This window comes from Rhinoderma darwinii, unplaced genomic scaffold (assembly GCF_050947455.1).
Source record: "Rhinoderma darwinii isolate aRhiDar2 unplaced genomic scaffold, aRhiDar2.hap1 Scaffold_67, whole genome shotgun sequence".
Taxonomy (NCBI): Eukaryota; Metazoa; Chordata; class Amphibia; order Anura; family Rhinodermatidae; genus Rhinoderma; species Rhinoderma darwinii.
Window position 1 is genome coordinate 404,102 of NW_027464227.1, and position 21,569 is coordinate 425,670.

The window sequence follows — 21,569 nt, forward strand, 5'->3', positions numbered from 1 at the left end:
TGGCTTTTGACAGTTAAATATGGTCTTCCAGCTGAGAGCAAATAACAAGGGGAAGTCATTTGCAATGTGCACTATGACTGCCATTTTTATATGTGCACACTAAGGGTAGTATTATTGCTGATACTATTATATGAACACTGTTATCTGGGCAGTGCGTGGCAGTGTATAGCACTGTTAACTGACCACTGTATAGTACCATTATGTTGGCACTGTATGAGACTATTATTTTGGCACATATCTCACCGTTATTTCGGCACTGTTACTTCAGTGCTTTATAGCATTTTTATTTGAAACCATACAGCATCATTATGAATGCGTTGTGTAGCACTATGATTGCAGTATTTTATCATTTGGTCATTTTAGTACTATTGTATAGTAGTATTTAGTACTATTTGACAATGTTATATATGCACTGTAGAACACATTTGTTTAATGTATATTTCACTGAAAAATTGCATTGTTCTCCCTGTGAAAAGGAGGATTTAAATTCCCTTTGTTTTCTTACTCTGTGAATAATATATAATTTTATAAATACAAAAATAGGTAGAACAGCCGCACTATCCTGTATAGTATAGGGTGCAAATCCTCACCAGACACACGACAAGTGCCTTAAGTATTAGCAACCAAAGAGTGCTGCCTCATACTTGGATTATTTTATTGCTATATATATATATATATATATATATATATATATATATATATATATATATATATATATATACTAGTCCTCCTCAGTGAATTAGAATATCATCAAAAAGGTAATTTATTTCAGTAATTCAATTCAAAAAGTGAAACTCATATATTATATAGATTCATTACACAGAGAGGGATCTTTATCCAGCATTTTTTTCTTTTAATGTTGATGATTATCTTATGGCTAACAAGTTAATGAAAACCCAAAATTTCGTGTCTCAGAAAATTATAATATTATATAAGCCAAATTTTAAGAATTTTTAATACCGAAATATTGGCCTATGAAAAGTATGTACAGTATATGCCCTCAATACTTGGTCGGGCTCCTTTTGCATGAATTACTGCATCAATGCGGCGTGGCATGGGGGCGATCAGCCTGTGGCACTGCTGAGGTGTTATCAATGCGGCGTGGCATAGAGGCGATCAGCCTGTGGCACTGCTGAGGTGTTATCAATGTGGCGTGGCATGGAGGTGATCAGCCTGTGGCACTGCTGAGGTGTTATGGAAGCCCAGGTTGCTGTGATAGCGGCCTTCAGCTCGTCTGTATTGTTGGGTCTGGTGTCTCATCTTACGCTTGACAATACCTAATAGATTCTCTATGGGGTTTAGGTCAGGCGAGTTTGCTGGCCAATCAAGCACAGTGATACTGTGGTTATTACACCAGGTATTGGTACGTTTGGCAGTGTGGGCAGGTGCATGTGTGTGTGTATATACCTAGGTGGCTAGTTCAAGAGCATGACTAGGGTAGGACCAACGTATGAAAGTAGTACATGATGAATTTCTGCATTTTACTTAAAAGTGTAGATTATAGCAAACTGCCCCACACATACAATTCCTTCAAAACTATAATTCTTCATTTGTAATTTGCACAATAAGGGACAACATGTATCAAAGCATTATGGTACAGGCAGATCATTCCACATGATCATACTGTACTAATATAATATACTGTTTGTAATCACATAGTGTCCTACCCAGCATCCTTTCATCATCCTCTCTTATGATGTCATAATTGCTTAGAACTGGATGCTCTGTGTCTCATACAGTTGAGGCCTTTGTGGTGAAGCATGAAGATGTGGAATAAGAGACAGAACAGGGAATTATTATTATTATTATTATTATTATTATTATTATACAAATTCTATGTTGCCCAAGGCAACCAAAGTTCAGCTTTCATTTCCTAAACTGGAAAAAGCAAAATGAGTATACTGATTGGCTACTTTGGGCAACAACCCTAGTTCTTCTAAACATCTATGATACATGAAGCCAGGTTAGGTTAGAACATGTAGTCTATTTCAGCAATCCACCTAGTACAATGTGTGCGTATACAGTATGTGAATTTTAAATAACACTCCATGGCTGACTCTATAGTTCCATAGGAAAAGGCTGTGTAATATATTTACATTTTTTAATGTTAAATGTATATATATAATTAAAAATATATCTTTCGCTGTTATGAGTGACCTAGGTTACTAGTCTCACCTGAGATGTGATCCTTTGCCTGTGTACCTGTGACAACACTACCTGTTGCTCTGGCAATACCTTGTTATCATAGGAACCCTGGGCCCCATAGCCACCAATCAGATATCTTTTTTTCTGACCATTGCTAGAAAAATAAAAACAGGATTTAGATTTATTGTTTTAAGGCCCAACATTCCTCTAATAACGCTGAAATGCCGGCTCACAGGAGAGCAAATTCACCATTGGGAGACATTTTTCAGGGAGTTCTGCTTCAAGTAAAACATTTTATTCTATTGTAAATCACAATCTAGGGGGTTACAATATTAAATTGTAGTTCATGTACCAACATGCTGTATGTAATCATAACACAGATCAGTCACAGCTTCCTTTGCTAATTGTTTCTTATGATGTCATACAGGTGTGAAATCATAATTGGTTAGAAATTGGTGCTTTGTCTACCAGCCTCTAGTATAGTTAGGCAGTTGTCATCAGAGGAAGAACAGACAATAAGCTTGCAGGACATGGGGAAAAGGGACAAGATTCTATGCGGCCCAAGCAACCAAAGTTCAACTTTAATTTTCTAAATCGGAAAAAGCAAAATGTGGATACGGAATGGCTACTTTGGGCAACAACAGCCCTTGTACTTCTAGGCATTTATGATACATGAAGCCAGATAAGGTTAGAACATCTAGTCTATCTCAGCAATCCACCCAGTACAATTCGTGTATATATATGAATTTTAATTAACGCTCCACGGCTAAGGCTTTTTTCACAATGGCGTTACTATGAGTTTACCTCTCTCCCGTCAGAGTAAGAGAAGATCGATACATTAAACGAAATGCAACGGTTCCATTAGAATTACCAATGATTTCAATGGTAATTCTTTTGTATCAGTTGCTTTCCGTTTGTCCCCGTTCAATAGGTTTCTGTTTTTTTGAACGGAAACAAAAGTTCTGCAGACTGCACTTTTGCTTCCGTTCAAAAAAAACATTGAAAATATTGAGAATGAATAAAAGCGGAGGAGGAGGGGCTTTTATTATTTTCTATTTGTACATTATATCTGAGATAAATAATTATGGCCCTAGTGTGTTATACATATAAGTGTCTATAACATGTATCAGGAACATATTATCACACCTTTGATTCTTTACAGATGACTGATCCCAGTGAGATGAAGGAACGTGACATATAATCCTGTCAACAGCAAGAAAGGAATCACAAGACAGGTAATTAATATTTATATTAATTACTGATAACACTCAGGCTAGATATGAGTTCTAGACCGGCAGAGGTGTGATAGTATCTTCCTGGTACATCAGAATATATGTGGTTTTAACATGTATATCTTCTATAGACAATATCTAGTATAACACAACCATATCTCAGGTACAGAGGTGAGGAACATCTCTGTTCTTTACCCTCTGTTTTGTAGTCAGGACTCCGCTTTTATTTTTAATATAATTTTTAATAGCTATTCAGTCTTAGATTAACCCTTTCAGGACCAGAATTATTGTTCAATTATTAGTAAAAGAATCTATGAAATTATCGGCAGAATTTAATATGGTCTAATAATTAATATTACCTGTCAATGTTCACGGCCTTTACAGATGACACCTAACTGTCCGTACCAACGGGTCCCTCCACCATCACATTCCTTATTAATCAAATGGCGGTTTATTATACAAAGATTTTTTTCAACACCAATTACCCTTAAAGACCAGTATATAATTCCCTTTTTTCCAGTTCATGTATTCATGTGTTTTATTAAACTGTTTAAATGATGTATTTTTTAGCGTCTATTTATGTTTTAATATCTCGATTTGAGTATTGCAGAGGTTCATATCCGACAGCCTAATAAACAAAAATAAGCATTATTACTCTATCCACTACTCAAGGATAAAATTGGATCGTTGTTATCCTCATCCTATCATTGATAACTATCTATCAAACAATGCTGTAAGTACACAACTTACTATTAGAGCAGTGATGTTCTATCACCGGCTCTCTGTTTCAGCACCACTTTTGCTGGACAGCTCCACTGTGCTGGATAGCTTTTAGGAAGGAGGTGGTATACGTCTGAAACGCGTAGGCACTTTGGAACTACGCTCTGTTTTAAACTTGACTGCGCTGGACCATCTACTTTTGTCCATTTTTCTAATGTATTTGACCTTGCATTGTTACTGGCAGTATGATGACAAGAAACCCAGGTTTGATGCAGGTTTCTTTTAGTAGGCCGGTAATGTTTGCAAAACGACCAAAAGGAAATACAAAAAACAGTTCTTAGCAGAGAGGCACAGTCACTTAAAATATTACACGAAGTGGCGGCAATTTCAGGCAATGCAGGAAATTGGGTTTTACCAGCTTGGTTTCCTTGGGACAGAGCTCGGACTCTTCCCTGATACAGGGGTAACCCATCGTCTCAGCAACTAAATAACAGGGAGGCTTCACGCAACTTCCACTTGTTACATCCATTGCTGCCTCTTTCACAGCAATTATCTGTGGGGAGGATCCTGCACTCCACCGCCACAGCAATGGGCCCTCTCTGGCTTCAGGGCCTACTCAGCCGTGCTGGCACAATAGTTGCTGATTTATGGGTCGCAGCCCTTGCACCTGAACCCATTAGGTGGGAACAGTCACCTTTTATCAAATTTAAAAACAGCCCCTTTGTGAGTTATTCAATGTTCCGACACTGATTACTTGCCCATACTACACTGTTTTTGCACACTAAAGTAAATATTAAAGACAGTGCCCGAGCCGGTTTTCCCGGTGCCTGCAATAAACAGGGTCAGCCACCATTGTCTGAACAGTGTTACATAGCAGTGAGCTTTGCTGACGTGAGCATCTGCACAGCTCAGAGATTGTAAGCACAGGTCCTGTGACTAAAACAACACATAAAAATGCTTCCTGGCCACTAGGTGGCAGAATCGCAATGGAAGTATATATGCATATAGTGAAGGCTCATCTCCTCTAGTCCTGGACCTATAAAGGAAATACAGTGTTAAAATGCATAACACAAAAGCGTTGAAAGAGACAGCAAAATATATCTCTACATTACTCCATACGGCTCTTCTCGTGAATAGGGGAGACTCCCTTCAATACCTTTCATTTCCCCCTTGCCTTATTTGGTGTCATTCCCGGCACCAGGAAAAATAAGCAACTAAAATAACTGAAACAAAAACACAGATTCCTTTCACACAAATTGGGCCTTCATCCGACAGTCTCTGAAGGCCCTGTTAGACTCAGTTCAGGCCCTCTTCAAAATTACTTGGGCCTCAGGCTCAAAGCTTAGTGGTTACAGTCTCTCACAGGTGAGGCACATACTTAACAATTGCAGTCTCATACTCAAGGTCCCAGGACTCCCTTCTTTGTCTCAGTCTCATACACAGCCTTTTGTCTTTCTCTTGCTGGGAGACTCCTCTCTACCCGCCTCTTGAACGCTTCCTTGTGGCGCATTACAGCTACTGAAATGCAGCCTTTCCTGGCTCCACAGCCTCTTGCTGGAGCTAGTCATGTTTCTTGAGGGAAAGGTGCACTTGGCAAGAGCGTACTCATGACGGTACAAGGGCGACAAGGGGCCACACAAACACTCTCCTATCTAATAAATATACAACGACACAATTAAAATTGGAAGGTGCTTGTCACAGCTTTATTGAATGCACCAGCAAAGAGGAAGAACCCTGAGGACGCACAGCCATGAAACGTAAAAAACACCCCACTGGGCACGATTCCCCCTCATGAATTTTAGTCAAACAAATCTCAAAATCTTTTCCCTCCCTGTCAGTTTTGGAATGATATAACATTATTCTCAACACACCATCCCGAAAAACCACATCGGTTAATTGAATACCGCCCTGCACCCGTTTTGAGGGACTAGCCAATTCGCCAACCCGAAAAGCCCCATAGAAAGCCCAAGAAAAAGCCAATTGAAACAACAACCTGTTAAGGATCTGCCAGGCACAGCTTCTGTATCCACGCCCATAGGTAATCAGTCTGCACCTGCTTCTATGTCTGTGAGACTGACTCCATCTTCCACCACTCAGGATGGCAGGCTTAGGAGTGGGAGAGCCTATCACAGCCTGGCCAGACGGAGCTAGCTCCCGCCCTCTGTCTATTTATACCTGCCTTTCCTGTTCCTCCTTGCTTGTGATTCTTCTCATTTTGTTTCCTGGCCCTGCTGCAGCTTCTTGCACCATTTGACCCTGCTTCATATTGACCCTGGCTTACTGACTACTCTCCTGCTCTGTGTTTGGTACCTCGTACACTCCTGGTTTGACTCGGCTTGTTCACTACTCTTCTGCTCTGCGTTTGGTACCTCGTACACTCCTGGTTTGACTCGGCTCGTTCACCACTCTTGTTGCTCACAGCATTGCCGTGGGCAACTGCCCCTTTTCACTTGCTTCTGTGTACCCTTGTCTGTTTGTCTGTCGTGCACTTATTCAGCGTAGGGATCGTCGCCCAGTTGTACCCCGTCGCCTAGGGCGGGTCGTTGCAAGTAGGCAGGGACTGAGTGGCGGGTAGATTAGGGTTCACTTGTCTGTTTCCTTACCCCCATCATTACACAATCTCTCATAATCTGAATGGGATATCCTGCGCAACTGAGAAAAAAGTCCCTCCAACATTGCAAAAGACACCGGCCTACTCTTATCCTGCCCGAAATGTCCTTTCTAAAAACTCTGCAGAGCACGCCGTGTCAAAAATATGATTAGTAACATCGGTACAACCAATTACCTTAAAGGAAAGTGCCGCTACTGACCTAAAAACAGAGGAAACTGAAGACCCACTCTCCATAAGAGATAACAAAAAACAAAACATCCCCCTAAGGCACTAAACGGACTCCCTTGACTACACCACAAATCCTCCAGCCGGAACCATCTCACCCTGATCTTGGTATAAGCACCCCACGTAGCAGGGGCCAGCGAACATTTCGCCCACCATATCAGACGAGCGACACCACCCTCCAAAGGTGTTCGGGGCAAGAAGCCGGATCCCTCTCCGCCTCTGGAGCTAGCCGACGAAAACGATCCCACTGCAACCGAGATAAAGCATCCGCAATGTCATTGGAAACACCGGGAACATGGTAAGCCCTAAATAGAATGTTCCACCTCAAGCACAGTAGGACCAACTGGCGTAACACTGTGATCACCGGGGGGGAATTGGCGGATAAACTATTAATAGCGCACACGACATGTTATCACAGTGAAAAACCACTGACCGATTGGACAAAAGGTGTCTCCAAATTTCCACCGCAACTAGAATGGGAAACAACTCCAGAAAACAAAGGTTACCCGTCAAACCATACTCCCTCCACCCTAGTGGCCAAGTACCAACACACCATTTTCCCTGAAAATACGCCCCGAAACCGATAGAAGCGGAAGCATCAGTACACAATTGCATCTCCACATTCGAAACTCCCTCTGCAATCCATAATGATCTGCCGTTATATTCTACCAAAAAGGAATCCCAAACCCTCAAATCCGCCTTATGCTCATTGCCAAGGTGAATAAAATGGTGGGGACATCTAACACCAGCAGTTGCTTGTGCTATAAAAAAGGCCATCAAACGAGCACCCCAGCAAGTGCATGGATTCTGGGTGCACCGGCAAAAGGTGAAATGCAGACTCCACATCCACCTTAGCCATAAGCGCCCCTTGCCCCGCCGTCCTAACCAAACGAACTGCCTCATCAAATGACGTACCGAATGCAGATTATTAGCCATCAAAACACCCACCCCCGGGGAGAACGGAATCCTAAATCCGTCCCCAAAACCGTTCAATAACAGCTGCGCCCTCTCATTGTCGGGCTACCTCTTTAGCCAAGGCGTCATAGCGTCGAGGTTTACTGGACTCACCTCCTTTAGCAGAACCATCCCCTGGCTTCGTCGTGCCTCCTCGTGCCCGCTTAAAACACTTGAAGACGGGGTGGTCACCACCCCCACACCCGGCACATTCGTGTCTATAGACACAATTAGTTTCCCATTTACAGGTGCTCTCGTTGTAGAGTCAGCAGACCCCTTTCTTAAAAAACTCCCCGACGAACCCGCTGATTTAGACCCGCCGGGTGAGGACTGAAAGGGGTTATGCAAACTCGCAAATTCAACATGACCCCCCTGACCAGCCCCCTTTGGTGTAGTCATAAGGTGAATCCAAAAGCTTATGTCCTTATGATCCCACCGCAGGGATGACTGAACCGCCATACGCTGACGAAACTGCTCGTCATATTTAAGCCAAGCAGTACCCTCATACGTTCTATAAGCCTCCCAAATAGAATCCAAGTAACAAAATAAACCGGAACAATGTTCTGGGCATTTCCCCCCTATAACGCTAGCCATGATGGAAAAAGCTTGTAGCCAATTCCCAAATGTGCGCGGAATCAGCCTATACCGTCTTCTCTCATCATCCTATTCCTTACGATGTTCCTTGCCCTTTTCCCACCGTTCCACACTAAATCGCTCCAATGGCAATAAACTAAAAATATCCAAATTCTCCCTTTTCCAAATATTTTCACGGAGCTCTGGCTTTAAGTGGGCCCCTAATGGTCCTTCAAAGCAAATGTACATGCTCCCCTTTGCAATATCCGAAACTGGCAAGGGCTTATTAGCCCCATCTACCTTCTACGTCTGGACCCCGGCATCTAAGGCGTTAAATGACGAAGAGCCTGCTTCAGCACTCGCAGTACTCTCCCTACGAGAACCCCCATCTAACTGTCCCTGCGCTGACCAAGCTCCAACGGGACCTGCTAGCTGTGACCCACGAGAAGTATCAACTGAAGCTAACAACTGACGTAACCCATCTAACAAATTTCCCCAAACTCCACTCGTGACTGACAAATCCCCCGTAGAACCGCAACCTACAGGTACTTGCCCCACTAGACTACTCTCATTACTAAAATTACTGCCCACGTGTATGGTGTGTAAACGCTGTGACTCACCAGAAGGCTGCCCGTCGCCAGACACTAACGGGGCTGTCCGTCCTGAATCCACCGAAGGCGTCTCCTGACCGAGCATCCTAGGCACCCCGAGTGCCCGCCGCAAAGCATCGGCCGCTTCTACACCGGACTCCCGTCCTGACGACACCTGGAATGGCAAATAAACAGACGAAACACCTGCCACCTGGCTAACGTCACCCTCAGGAGGCGCTGGATGATGCAAATTTTGTACATATTCAGCAGTCAGTGCAGACCTACCACTACTGCTGCTATAACGAAAATGGCCAGGAGGTGGCGCAGGCCTGCCACCGCGATGTAATAATTTTCCTGAACTGCAGGTGGCGCCGGCCTACCACCGACACTGCAATGTTCCGAACGGCGACTAGATGGCGCCAAATCACCCATGCTAACGGGTGTACTATGCACACTGGCCCCTGACCCAGCAGATGGCGCTCTAGCAGCGCTGAAGGCACTCACCGTGACAGCCGCAGAGTCCTGGCTTGCCTCCGGCCCCACAGAAGAACTCCTGACAGGCTCCCTGAACGAGCCCACCACACTGGAAAGGAGGGGGACTGCTCCCCGCCGCTGCACCACCGCTTCCCTCAACGTCCATCTCCACGTCACTCCTCAGGCACACGGACTGTGCTGCGCTGACCCCGACTGGACACCCGGCGAACCGCACCTCGGCCTCTCACTCCGGGCCTCTCCACTGCTGCCGCCGCTCCCGACACCGCCATGGCTCCAGTCCCCGACACCGGAACGACGCCACCGTCGCCAGCCACCGGATCTGTCACACCAGGGACCACTACCGCGGAAACAGGTAAGGGGGGAGTCACACTCCTCCGTCTGCGCCGGGGGGCTGGGGAAGCAGAGGGGCTCAAGCGTTCAAGAGGCCGTGAACGCCGGGCTCTGGGGGGACGCCCCGCCGGGGAGCCTGCTAAAGCCCCTAGCTGCTCCTGGACCCACTCCAGCCCCTTATCAGCTGCCTGCTCCCTAACCCTAGCAATTAACTGCTCTAAACCCTCCATAACTCTAGGCCCTAAAACTGACCAGAAAACAGCTACCCTGACACTGGCTGCACACCTCTATTCTTGACAAAAATTTTCAAGCCATAAAATGGCTTCCCTGCTTAACCCACTATATATACATCCCATTAACTCCACCCCCAATGCTCATAACCCCCTAGCACAATTCCTGACTCAAACCCACCCACCAACCTATAACCAAAATACCCCTCTAAATGACCCCTTGCAGGTCCAGACCCGGCTAGCACAATTCCTGACTCAAACCCACCCACCAACCTATAACCAAAATACCCCTCTAAATGACCCCTTGCAGGTCCAGACCCGTCATGACCGCCCTCTGCCCAGCTCTGCTTAGCTCTGGGCTCACATTATAAGTGGCCTATTGTCTACATAATATGATCGGCGCTGTAATGTAGATTACAGCAGTGTTTTTTATTTAAAAAAACGATCATTTTTGAAGGCAGAAAAAAGAAGGTTGGAACCAGCGCTGGGAATAATGATTCTGTTTAAAACAGGAAACTATTTCCAAGTTTTAATGTTGATTTGAATAAAAACTGTGAACAGAAAAATGGTGGTGACGGGCAGGTAATGTCCAAAAGTTCAGGGGGTGTTGAGAGATAGGCGGTAGCCTACGCGTTTCAGACCCTATCTGGGTCCAAGCCATGACTAAGGACCCAGATAGGGTCTGAAACGCGTAGGCTACCGCCTATCTCTCAACACCCCCTGAACTTTTGGACATTACCTGCCCGTCACCACCATTTTTCTGTTCACAGTTTTTATTCAAATCAACATTAAAACTTGGAAATAGTTTCCTGTTTTAAACAGAATCATTATTCCCAGCGCTGGTTCCAACCTTCTTTTTTCTGCCTTATCCCTCTGCGTGTGCCGACACGAGGATCCGTGTGCTGACCACCCTACCTGTGACTAGGTGAGCTGGAGGAAATTCTCCCCCTTGTTTTTCTGTACATTTTTGAAGGAGTTATGACCTATTTTAGCTTCATGCTAATGAGTTTCTTAATGGACAACTGGGCGTGTTTTACTTTTTGACCAAGTGGGTGTTGTGGAGAGAAGTGTATGGCGCTGACCAATTAATGACCAATCAGCGTCAGACACTTCTCCCCATTCATTTACACAGCACATAGTGATATAGCTATATCGCTATGTGCAGCCACATAAACACATTATAACGTTACTCAAGTGTCCTGAAAGTGAATATACATTACCTCCAGCCAGGACGTCATGTCTATTCACAATCCTGACACTTATGTAGCGTCTCTGTGATATTTACAGCAAGGCTATCTCGTTTTAAATGACAGGTTACATCGTACAGGTCTTTACCACTTTGAAATTTTTCTCAGACCCTCTCTCAAAACTAAGCTTCTTGTCCACAATACGCTCTTTGTTCACCATTACGTGATCCACTGAAACCAAATATCACAAATTCTCGTCTGTGGATCTTGTCCCCTATATTGGTGGACAGGTAAATTCCCAGAGGAGCCACACCACAGAATAATAAACCACAAAAGGTTAATCTGTACAAACCATCTAGTCAGGCGGGGTATTAACCTACTGGCTTTACTGGCAGAGCTTATACTCCACCCTTTGCCACCCAAACAAGCCCAAGTTGTCCTTTAAAACAGAGAACAAATCCACATCCGTCAACACATTTGTGCTTGACTACGCAGCCAAACATGAAGGTGACTCACCACTCACAGGTGTCCCGGCATCACCCAAGGGTGCCTCCAAGATTGTTCCAGCAGCTGGACGACCAGTCTCTTGACCGTGGTCAGCTGCAGATCCCAATGATGCAATAGGAGGCAGTCTTCGTCCGTATCCTATGACAACGGGGTTTAGCCATACAGCACAGGAAAGGGGGGGCATGTTATTTTGTTTCATTTTTGAGGGGTTAACCCGACAGAAACCTCAGACGGAATCCCTCAACGGAAGGGCAAAGGTAATGTGAACAGGTCCTTAGTGTCGTCTTTTTCATTATTTTCTATTTGTACATTATACCTGAGGTAAAGAATTATGGCCCTAGTGTGTTATACATATAAGTGTCTATAACATGTATCAGGAACATATTATCACACCTTTGATTCTTTATAGATGACTGATCCCAGTGAGAAGAAGGAACGTGACATATAATCCTGTCAGCAGCAAGAAAGGAATCACAAGACAGGTAATTAATATTTATATTAATTACTGATAACACTCAGGCTAGATATGAGTTCTAGACCGGCAGAGGTGTGATAGTATCTTCCTGATACATCAGAATATATGTGTTTTTAACATGTATATCTTCTATAGACAATATCTAGTATAACACAACCATATCTCAGGTACAGAGGTGAGGAACATCTCTGTTCTTTACCCTCTGTTTTGTAGTCAGGACTCCCCTTTTATTTTTAATATAATTTTTAATAGCTATTCAGTCTTCGATTAACCCTTTCAGGATCAGGCTAAGTTTCATTTTTATGTTTTTGTTTTTTTCTTCCCCGCCTTCCAAAAGTCATAACTCTTTTATTTTTTCATTGACAAAGCCATATGAGGGCTTAATTTTTACATTACAAATTGTACCATATCTCAGGTACAGAGGTGAGGAACATGTCTATTATTTTACCCTCTGTTCTCTAAAGTCAGAAATCCACCTTTTATTTCCAATAGAATATAATTGTTATGGTCCTTTTGGCCATAAAATTTGGCATGAGGGGAGGCTAGTGAGGGCGAGTAATGTATTTGACCTTGCATTGTTACTGGCAGTATGATGACAAGAAACCCAGGTTTGATGCAGGTTTCTTTTAGTAGGCCGGTAATGTTTGCAAAACGACCAAAAGGAAATACAAAAAACTGTTCTTAGCAGAGAGGCACAGTCACTTAAAATATTACACAAAATGGCGGCAATTTCAGGCAATGCAGGAAGTAGGGTTTTACCAGCTTGGTTTCCTTGGGACAGAGCTCGGACTCTTCCCTGATACAGGGGTAACCCATCGTCTCAGCAACTAAATAACAGGGAGGCTTCACGCAACTTCCACTTGTTACATCCAATGCTGCCTCTTTCACAGCAATCATCCTTGGGGAGGTTCCTGCACTCCACCGCCACAGCAATGGGCCCTCTCTGGCTTCAGGGTCTACTCAGCCCTGCTGGAACAATAGTTGCTGATTTATGGGTCGCAGCCCTTGCACCTGAACCCATTAGGTGGGAACAGTCGCCTTTTATCAAATTTAAAAACAGCCCCTTTGTGAGTTATTTAATGTTCCGAAACTGATTACTTGCCCATACTATACTGTTTTTGCACACTAAAGTAAATATTAAAGACAGTGCCCGAGCCGGTTTACCCGGTGCCTGCAATAAACAGGGTCAGCCACCATTGTCTGAACAGTGTTACATAGCAGTGAGCTTTGCTGACGTGAGCATCTGCACAGCTCAGAACATGTAAGCACGGGTCCTGTGACTAAAACAACACATAAAAATGCTTCCTGGCCACTAGGTGGCAGCATCGCAATGGAAGTATATATGCATATAGTGACCGCTCATCTCCTCTAGTCCTGGACCTATAAAGGAAATACAGTGTTAAACATGCATAACACAAAAGCATTGAAAGAGACAGCAAAATCTATCTCTACATTACTCCATACGGCTCCTCTCGTGAATAGGGGAGACTCCCTTCCATACCTTTCATTGCCCCCTTGCCTTATTTGGTGCCATTCCAGGCACCAGGAAAAATAAGCAACTAAAATAACTGAAACAAAAACACAGATTCCTTTCACACAAATTGGGCCTTCTTACGACAGTCTCTGAAGGCCCTGTTAGACTCAGTTCAGGCCCTCTTCAAAATTACTTGGGCCTCAGGCTCAAAGCTTAGTGGTTACAGTCTCTCACAGGTGAGGCACATACTTAACAATTGCAGTCTCATACTCAAGGTCCCAGGACTCCCTTCTTTGTCTCAGTCTCATGCACAGCCTCTTGTCTTTCTCTTGCTGGGAGACTCCTCTCTACCCGCCTCTTGAACGCTTCCTTGCGGCACATTACAGCTACTGAAATGCAGCCTTTCCTGGCTCCACAACCTCTTGCTGGATCTAGTCATCTTTCTTGAGGGAAAGGTGCACTTGGCAAGAGCGTACTCATGACTGCAACTCCGGCACTAGCTTACCCTCCAATGGAGCTCCGACTATACTCTCTGTGAAATACATCATGTAAACCTTCCTGCCGTGCCCTCTGCTCACTCCTTGGGCACTCCATACGACATGCCATCTTTCCTGGGCTGCGACTATCCTCCCAACTATGCCAAAAAGTTTAGGACCGGGTATCAGTTTAGTGCTCGCAGGGTTAGTCATGAAATGATGACAAAAATACCAGGTTTGATGTAAATCCTTTTAGTAGGCTAGAATCTTGGCAAAACTTCCAACAGGGAAAACAATAAACTAATCTCAGCAGAGAGGCACAGTCAATTTAAAAATGTTATTCAAAATGGTGACAATTTCAGGCAATGCAGGCATTGGTGGCTCACCAGTGTAAAGGATTTGCCTCACACAGCTTCTGTGTCGACGTCCGTGGTTAATCAGTCTGCATCTGTGACTAGCTCTGCTAGAATGACTCGTTCTGCTACCATTTAGGCTGGGAGGCTGAGGAGTGGGAGAACCTATCACAGCCTGGCCAGATAGAGCTAGCTCCCGCCCTTGGTCTTTGTATACCTGCATTTGCTGCTTGTCCTGTGCCTGTGATTCTCTCTGGTTCCTGGCTCTGCTGTTCCTGCTACTTGCAATTGACCTGCTTCATATGGACCCTGGCTTGATTGACTGACTATTCTTCTGCTCTGCTTTTGTTACCACATACTCTCCTGGTTTTACTCGGCTCGTTCACTACTCTGTTGCTCACGGTGTTGCCGTTGGCAACTGTCCCACTTCCCTCTCTTCTGTGTACCCTTTCTTGTGTTGTCTGTCATGCACATATTGAGTGTAGGGACCGTCGCCCAGTTGTACGCCGTGGCCTGGGAGGGGCCATGCAAGTAGGCAGGGACTGGGTTGCGGGTAGATTAGGGCTCACTTGTACGTCTTCCTATTCCGTCATTACAACCAGCTTGCCTACCTTTGGACGGAGCTTGGGCTCCTCACTGATACAGTACTAACATCCACTTCAAATCAGGGCTTTTAGTCTTTCTTACCCTTCAACATCCCTTATCGCTTTAATGGGGAGGCCCAGGCAACTTCCACCCACTGCCTCAGAAACTCAATCGTATGGAGGCCTCAGGCAACTTCCACCTGTTATATTCAACACTGTCTTATCACAGCAATCATCTGCGTGGAGACTCCTGTTTGGGCGCTCTAGCCGCTGCCCCAGGATACGATCCAGAAGAAACGACTACTTCTAGAGAGGATTAAGGATGTCGCTGATACAGGATGAGCTGATTCCAAACACTGATTGCCTTGGATGCCCAGCCAATCTCCGGACATAATGACAAACGACGCCTGAATTTCTCATCATAGCACCACCAAGCTGCACCTCCATGCAGCTTGTGTGCACTAAATATTCTACATTATCTGAGCATGCAAAGAGTACAGCGGCCTTTTCAGGGAAGGGCTTACAAAAAAAATGAGCCAAAACCGTGAACCTTTAAAGAGGCTCTGTCACCACATTATAAGTGGCCTATCTTCTACATAATATGATCGGCGCTGTAATGTAGATTACAGCAGTGTTTTTTGTTTAGAAAAACGATCATTTTTGACGGAGTTATGACCTATTTTAGCTTCATGCTAATGAGTTTCTTAATGGACAACTGGGCGTGTTTTACTTTTTGATCAAGTGGGCGTTGTGGAGAGAAGTGTATGACGCTGACCAATCAGTGACCAATCAGTGACCAATCAGCGTCATACACTTCTCCCCATTCATTTACACAGCACATAGCGATATAGCTATATCGCTATGTGCAGCCACATAAACACACTATAACGTTACTCAAGTGTCCTGACAGTGAATATACATTACCTCCAGCCAGGACGTCATGTCTATTCACAATCCTGACACTTATGTAGCGTCTCTGTGATATTTACAGCAAGGCAAGCGTAATCTCGTTTTAAATTACAGGTTACATCGTACAGGTCTTTACCACTTTGAAATTTTTCTCAGGCCCTCTCTCAAAACTAAGCTTCTTGTCCACAATACGCTCTTTGTCCACCATTACGTGATCCACTGAAACCAAATATCACAAATTCTCGTCTGTGGATCTTGTCCCCTATATTGGTGGACAGGTAAATTCCCAGAGGAGCCACACCACAGAATAATAAGCTACAAAAGGTTAATCTGTACAAACCATCTAGTGAGGTGGGGTATTAACCTACTGGCTTTACTGGCAGAGCTTATACTCCACCCTTTGCCACCCAAACAAGCCCAAGTTGTCCTTTAAAACAGAGAACAAATCCTCATCCGTCAACACATTTGTGCTTGACTATGCAGCCAAACATGAAGGTGACTCACCACTCACAGGAATCCCGGCATCACCCAAGGTGCCTCCAAGATTGTTCCAGCAGCTGGACGACCAGTCTCTTGACCGTGGTCAGCTGCAGATCCCAATGATGCAATAGGAGGCAGTCTTCGTCCGTATCCTATGACAACAGTCTTTCCCACCAGCAGCAAGGCGGGGGCAATAAACTCCCTTTGGAGTCTACACCTGTCTCACCACTGATGCTACCGACTGCCCTCCATAGTCTGCCTGCACATTATAATCACAGGACTGCTCCTCCTGTCAGGTCCGTATTTCATACCGAATAACCACCTCTGTAAATTGAAAGCTGAAGGCATGCCTGGAGAGAAGTACACCACACAGATGTTTGGTACAGCTTCCCTCTCTGTCAGGAGGAAGACTGAAAACTTTTTATTCAGAACAAAGAAACACAGAAAGAGACACATGCCTCCTCCCCAGAGATGTGGGAGTGCCCAAGCCCGCACCCTTTTCTCAGACTCACTCTTCTTGCATTCCAGGGGGAGGTGTCTTCCATAGGTGTGTCTGACATGAACAAAGAACTTGTTATATATATATCAGTATATTACACAAAGAACTGAAATGTATATACATATGTGTGAGGATAATATTTTTCAAATAATATACATAGTATTGATCCCTGACAGTCCCCCCTAAAAATATTATTACTCTATCCCTGAGTCTTGCCTAGCAACCTACCACTGACCACTCGAACCAGGCGGGTAGGGGTTTTGGATTTCTTCACCAGCTTGAGACGAGCTACTCCTGATGAGTAACCCCCCTTTGTACCTGGACTTCCAAGGTGTCGGAGTGGTCCTAACTTTCCCTATTCTCCTCTGGATACAGGATGGTTGTCTTGATATAATCTACAAACCGCTGCTGGTTGTAATATATATATATATATATATATATATATATATATATATATATATATATATATATATATATAATTAATCCGGTCTACATTTTATTAATGGTAACAACTGTCGCACTGTCACTTACTGTCCTAATGGGACTTTTACCCCTGCAGATATAACAGGTCATGGGCAGCACAGTGACCTTCACCTCACACCTCCACATAAAACTCCTCAGATTGTAATTTGCAGCACCGTGGCATATTTACGCACATTATAATTATAAACTTCATACATTATAAACAATAGGGCCTCAACTAATAATCATAATGCTATCACCCTCAGGTTTCGGGTCCCATCAGTTCATTGCCAGTCCTGTACACCATCGTCTTCTTCTTCTCCTGTCTTCTGCTCTTCACTGACTGTCACCCTCAGGGTAACCCACACAATTGTGGAGTCAGACTACGTTGGTGTCCAGTGGGGGAGTTATTATTACCCCCTCCTAGCCTCTTACTTATCAAAACACTTGATCCTGCTGATGGATTCACTCAGGTCTTTGGTCTTTACTTTAATCTTTGCTGATGTCATCAAGACTCGGTTTGGTCCTTCTCATCTGTCCGACACCGTCTCCTTTAGTTTACATCATCAGGCTGTACATAGCACCTCATGCTGTGAGCCTGGGGTGAGATCCCACGTAGGCGGATTAGTGGAGTTGTATTGTGACTATCAAACCCTCCGCATCTGTACTCTTCCTCTGGCAAGTTACTTGTCTGGGCGGCCGCTTAGAATTGTGACACTGCCATCAGTTCATGATAAACGCATTGTAGTGGCTCAAGCTGCGCCTGCCGCATCTCAGTGATGGAGTTTCATCGTGTTAAAAGTCTTTTAGTTCATATTTAATGTCACTTGCTGGGGACCCCCAACTCTTTGTCAATTGTTAAAATAAATACTAATCTGGTGATAACATCATCCGCATACACTATAAACGTTGTTCTAAGTACATACAATAATGTCAGGCCCTTAAATGACATCAAACACCTTTATATATATGTATATATATATATATATATATATATATATATATATATATATAAAAGGAAAAACTTCTCTGTTACAATGGACAGTGCACCTAGAAGATGTGTAATTATTGGGTACTTCATTTGCACTTGGTGATACTCTTTCAGCAGGATTTGTACCTTGATCTCAGCTGATTGCCTAGAACATCTCCACCTCACGGAAACATACACAGATCCCACATGTTTATTTGACAAGTGTCTCAAACAAATTTTTCTTACTCTAATCTGGTTCGTTCTACCTGGGAAGGCCTCTCAAGGTCGGTTCACTTCATGGGAGGCGGGTATGATAAGGTTGGCACCGGTCTGCCAAGACTGTTCTGTAGGCAAATCAAACAGCTCTAACTGAATTTAGCAGCGACAGCTGTAAAACCTGGGACATACCAATTAGATCTTACCAAATCGATCCTTGCAGTCTTGGGGCATATGTGAGGTCATACACCATCAATGCAAGTGCCATCAAGAGTGCCTTGGGTGTTACCGGTTTACCTTCCTTTATCCGTCCACATTCTGTCAGAATCTGGTTCTCACACCTTCCGCTCCCAGTTGGACTCTTCCTGTGGAGAACAAGCTTTTCATAGCCTAATTAGTAATTGATCTTAATCAGATAATTAACTTGAAGAAAAACATTAATAATGACAGATTTATGTTAAACGTTCACACTGGTCAGTAACTAAAACTGATACCTACAAACTGATTCTTCTTCTTTATATACATATCTATACTTACACATATACACTGCACAGAATTCTCTGCTCTAAAATTTTTCTTTCAGCACAAAAATTAAAATAAACAAATAAAAATGTTTTCTAATGGGAATATTCCGCTTCTGTACCTTTTATCTGACGCATGACTCTAATAGTCCAATGCTAAGGCTGGTCTAGAACTTTACATAAACATTAACTTCAGATTTTAATATTCCCACAACACTTCTTAAAATACAGTTATTAAACAAACTAACTTTGGGACAACGTCTAGAGAACTGCTAACATCTTATCATTGTACAAACATCAGGTCAATACTTGGGATAACACTGTTCCCCTGTCACTTACACACAATGTCTGCAGTGGGGAAGATACCGGCCGGGCTTCAGGCCCCCCTGAGAACAGATCTACACACACGAGCACATTGTCATACACTTCTACCTCGGGTAGTTGTATGTTCTGCAGTCGCTGGGACGGGTAATCTGGCCGGGCTGCACTTTTCACAGGTACCTTTGCTGTTTTACCTATGTCATGCCGTGCGCACATCATGCCGGCTGCTACAAACCTAGTGGTGGCATTATTGTATCCAGGGACAAGCCAATTTACTGATACCTGGCTGCACATATCCTTGTTGTCAGTTCTGTCCTCTCTCGCTCTCTCAATTGGCTTACCCGATGATCCAATAAAGTTCCTACTACCAATGGGCCCATAATTGTGGGCGATGCCAAAAGCGTACCTAGAGTCAGTGTATATGTCGGCCATCTTACCTTTTGCCAGGTTACAAGCCTCAGCGAGCACCTCCAGCTCCGCTCCTTGAGATGAACAAGAAGGTGAGACTGGTTTCTGGATGATTTACCTGGTGCCTTGTATCCTATCTTGTACATATTGTATAATAAAATATCTCTTTTTTACAAATTTACATTAAAAACCCATGTCACATATAGATAGAACATCTCAAAGGGGTGGTGTCTTCATCCTCTAAAATAAAACCAAATGTTATACACTTCTCCACACTCATCTGATAATCCAGAATACTTTGAGAATCTCACTTTTATCAGGTTCTGCAAATACTTGATTAATACAAAAACAAATAAAAATAAAACATTCCTAAAAACTTTACATCAAATTAACAATGTCCAGACAATTTTTGTACTGCCTTCTCCCTCATCTAAATACATAAAGACTCGTGTGAGTGACGTCACCTCTGCCTCCTGTGTAACTTTGCTGGAGGGGGATAGTCTGTTACACAATACCTCATATTGGGTGGAGACTATAGCACAGCTTACCCAGTGCCATATTTACTGTTCTGGAAAGATCTGGAACCATCTACACATAAAATACCTCAAAATTTAGGTTAATCTCATACACATTTAATCTGGATTACTCATTGGGGTCTCTTACACATTTTTAGATCTCCTGAAACCAAATTAATTAACTCAAAACAAACCAAAATTGTACCTGATCAGAACCTTCACCATTCCCCCCTTTGTGGACTCTGCGAAAGTAATGTAGCAGAGTTCAAAACTACATCTCAACATAACACTAGTTTAACCCCCTGTAATGAACAACAGCCTGAAACAAAAATGACTTTTTCCTGACAAATACATTTGATCTTTACAATGACATAATTTATGTGTGAAATCAAAAACAAAACAATTGTAGTTAGTTATTCAATAAAACAGAAAATATTATCTCTGATACTACCACCACACCTCGAGCCATCCATGCCCCTACTGCTTCCTCATGGGCAGAGCAGAACCCTGCCTCATGGACCTGTTAGATGAGGGTGCAATGTAAGGACTGACTCCTCTTTCCTCTACACCAGCGCTGTCCCACATCCCCGGACCACTTTACTGCAAGCTGGGAACTTCTGGCCATGCCACATGCAGGGAAGGGGGGGGGGGGGTGGAGGAACTATTTTTAGAGGATAACACATCCCTCTAAAAAGCATGGGACAACAATAACAGTCCATAAGCTTTTGTAAAGGGCTCTTCAGCTCCTTTGCTTTGGGAAAATGGACACCAGCTGCCAGACTCCAGCCATCCCTTAAAAAGTGGATTTCCACGCCGTTGCATCCACTCCACCACTGATGACCCTGTATGGTAACAATCCTCAATCTTTTTTGAGAACTGTTGCCTACTAGGCACTGGTAACCCTTTATAACGACTCAGAAAAAATAATTGTGTTAACCATTTAAGATTACATTGAGAATAACCGTTAATTTAAACTATATAAACAATATACCCATAAGCTCCATAATTCCAGGCACCCAAGGGGCCTTACAATAGAATACACTTGTTATGCTACTTTTGTCCATAAAATGGGGTTTTGCCATACAGCACAGGCAAGGGGGGACATGT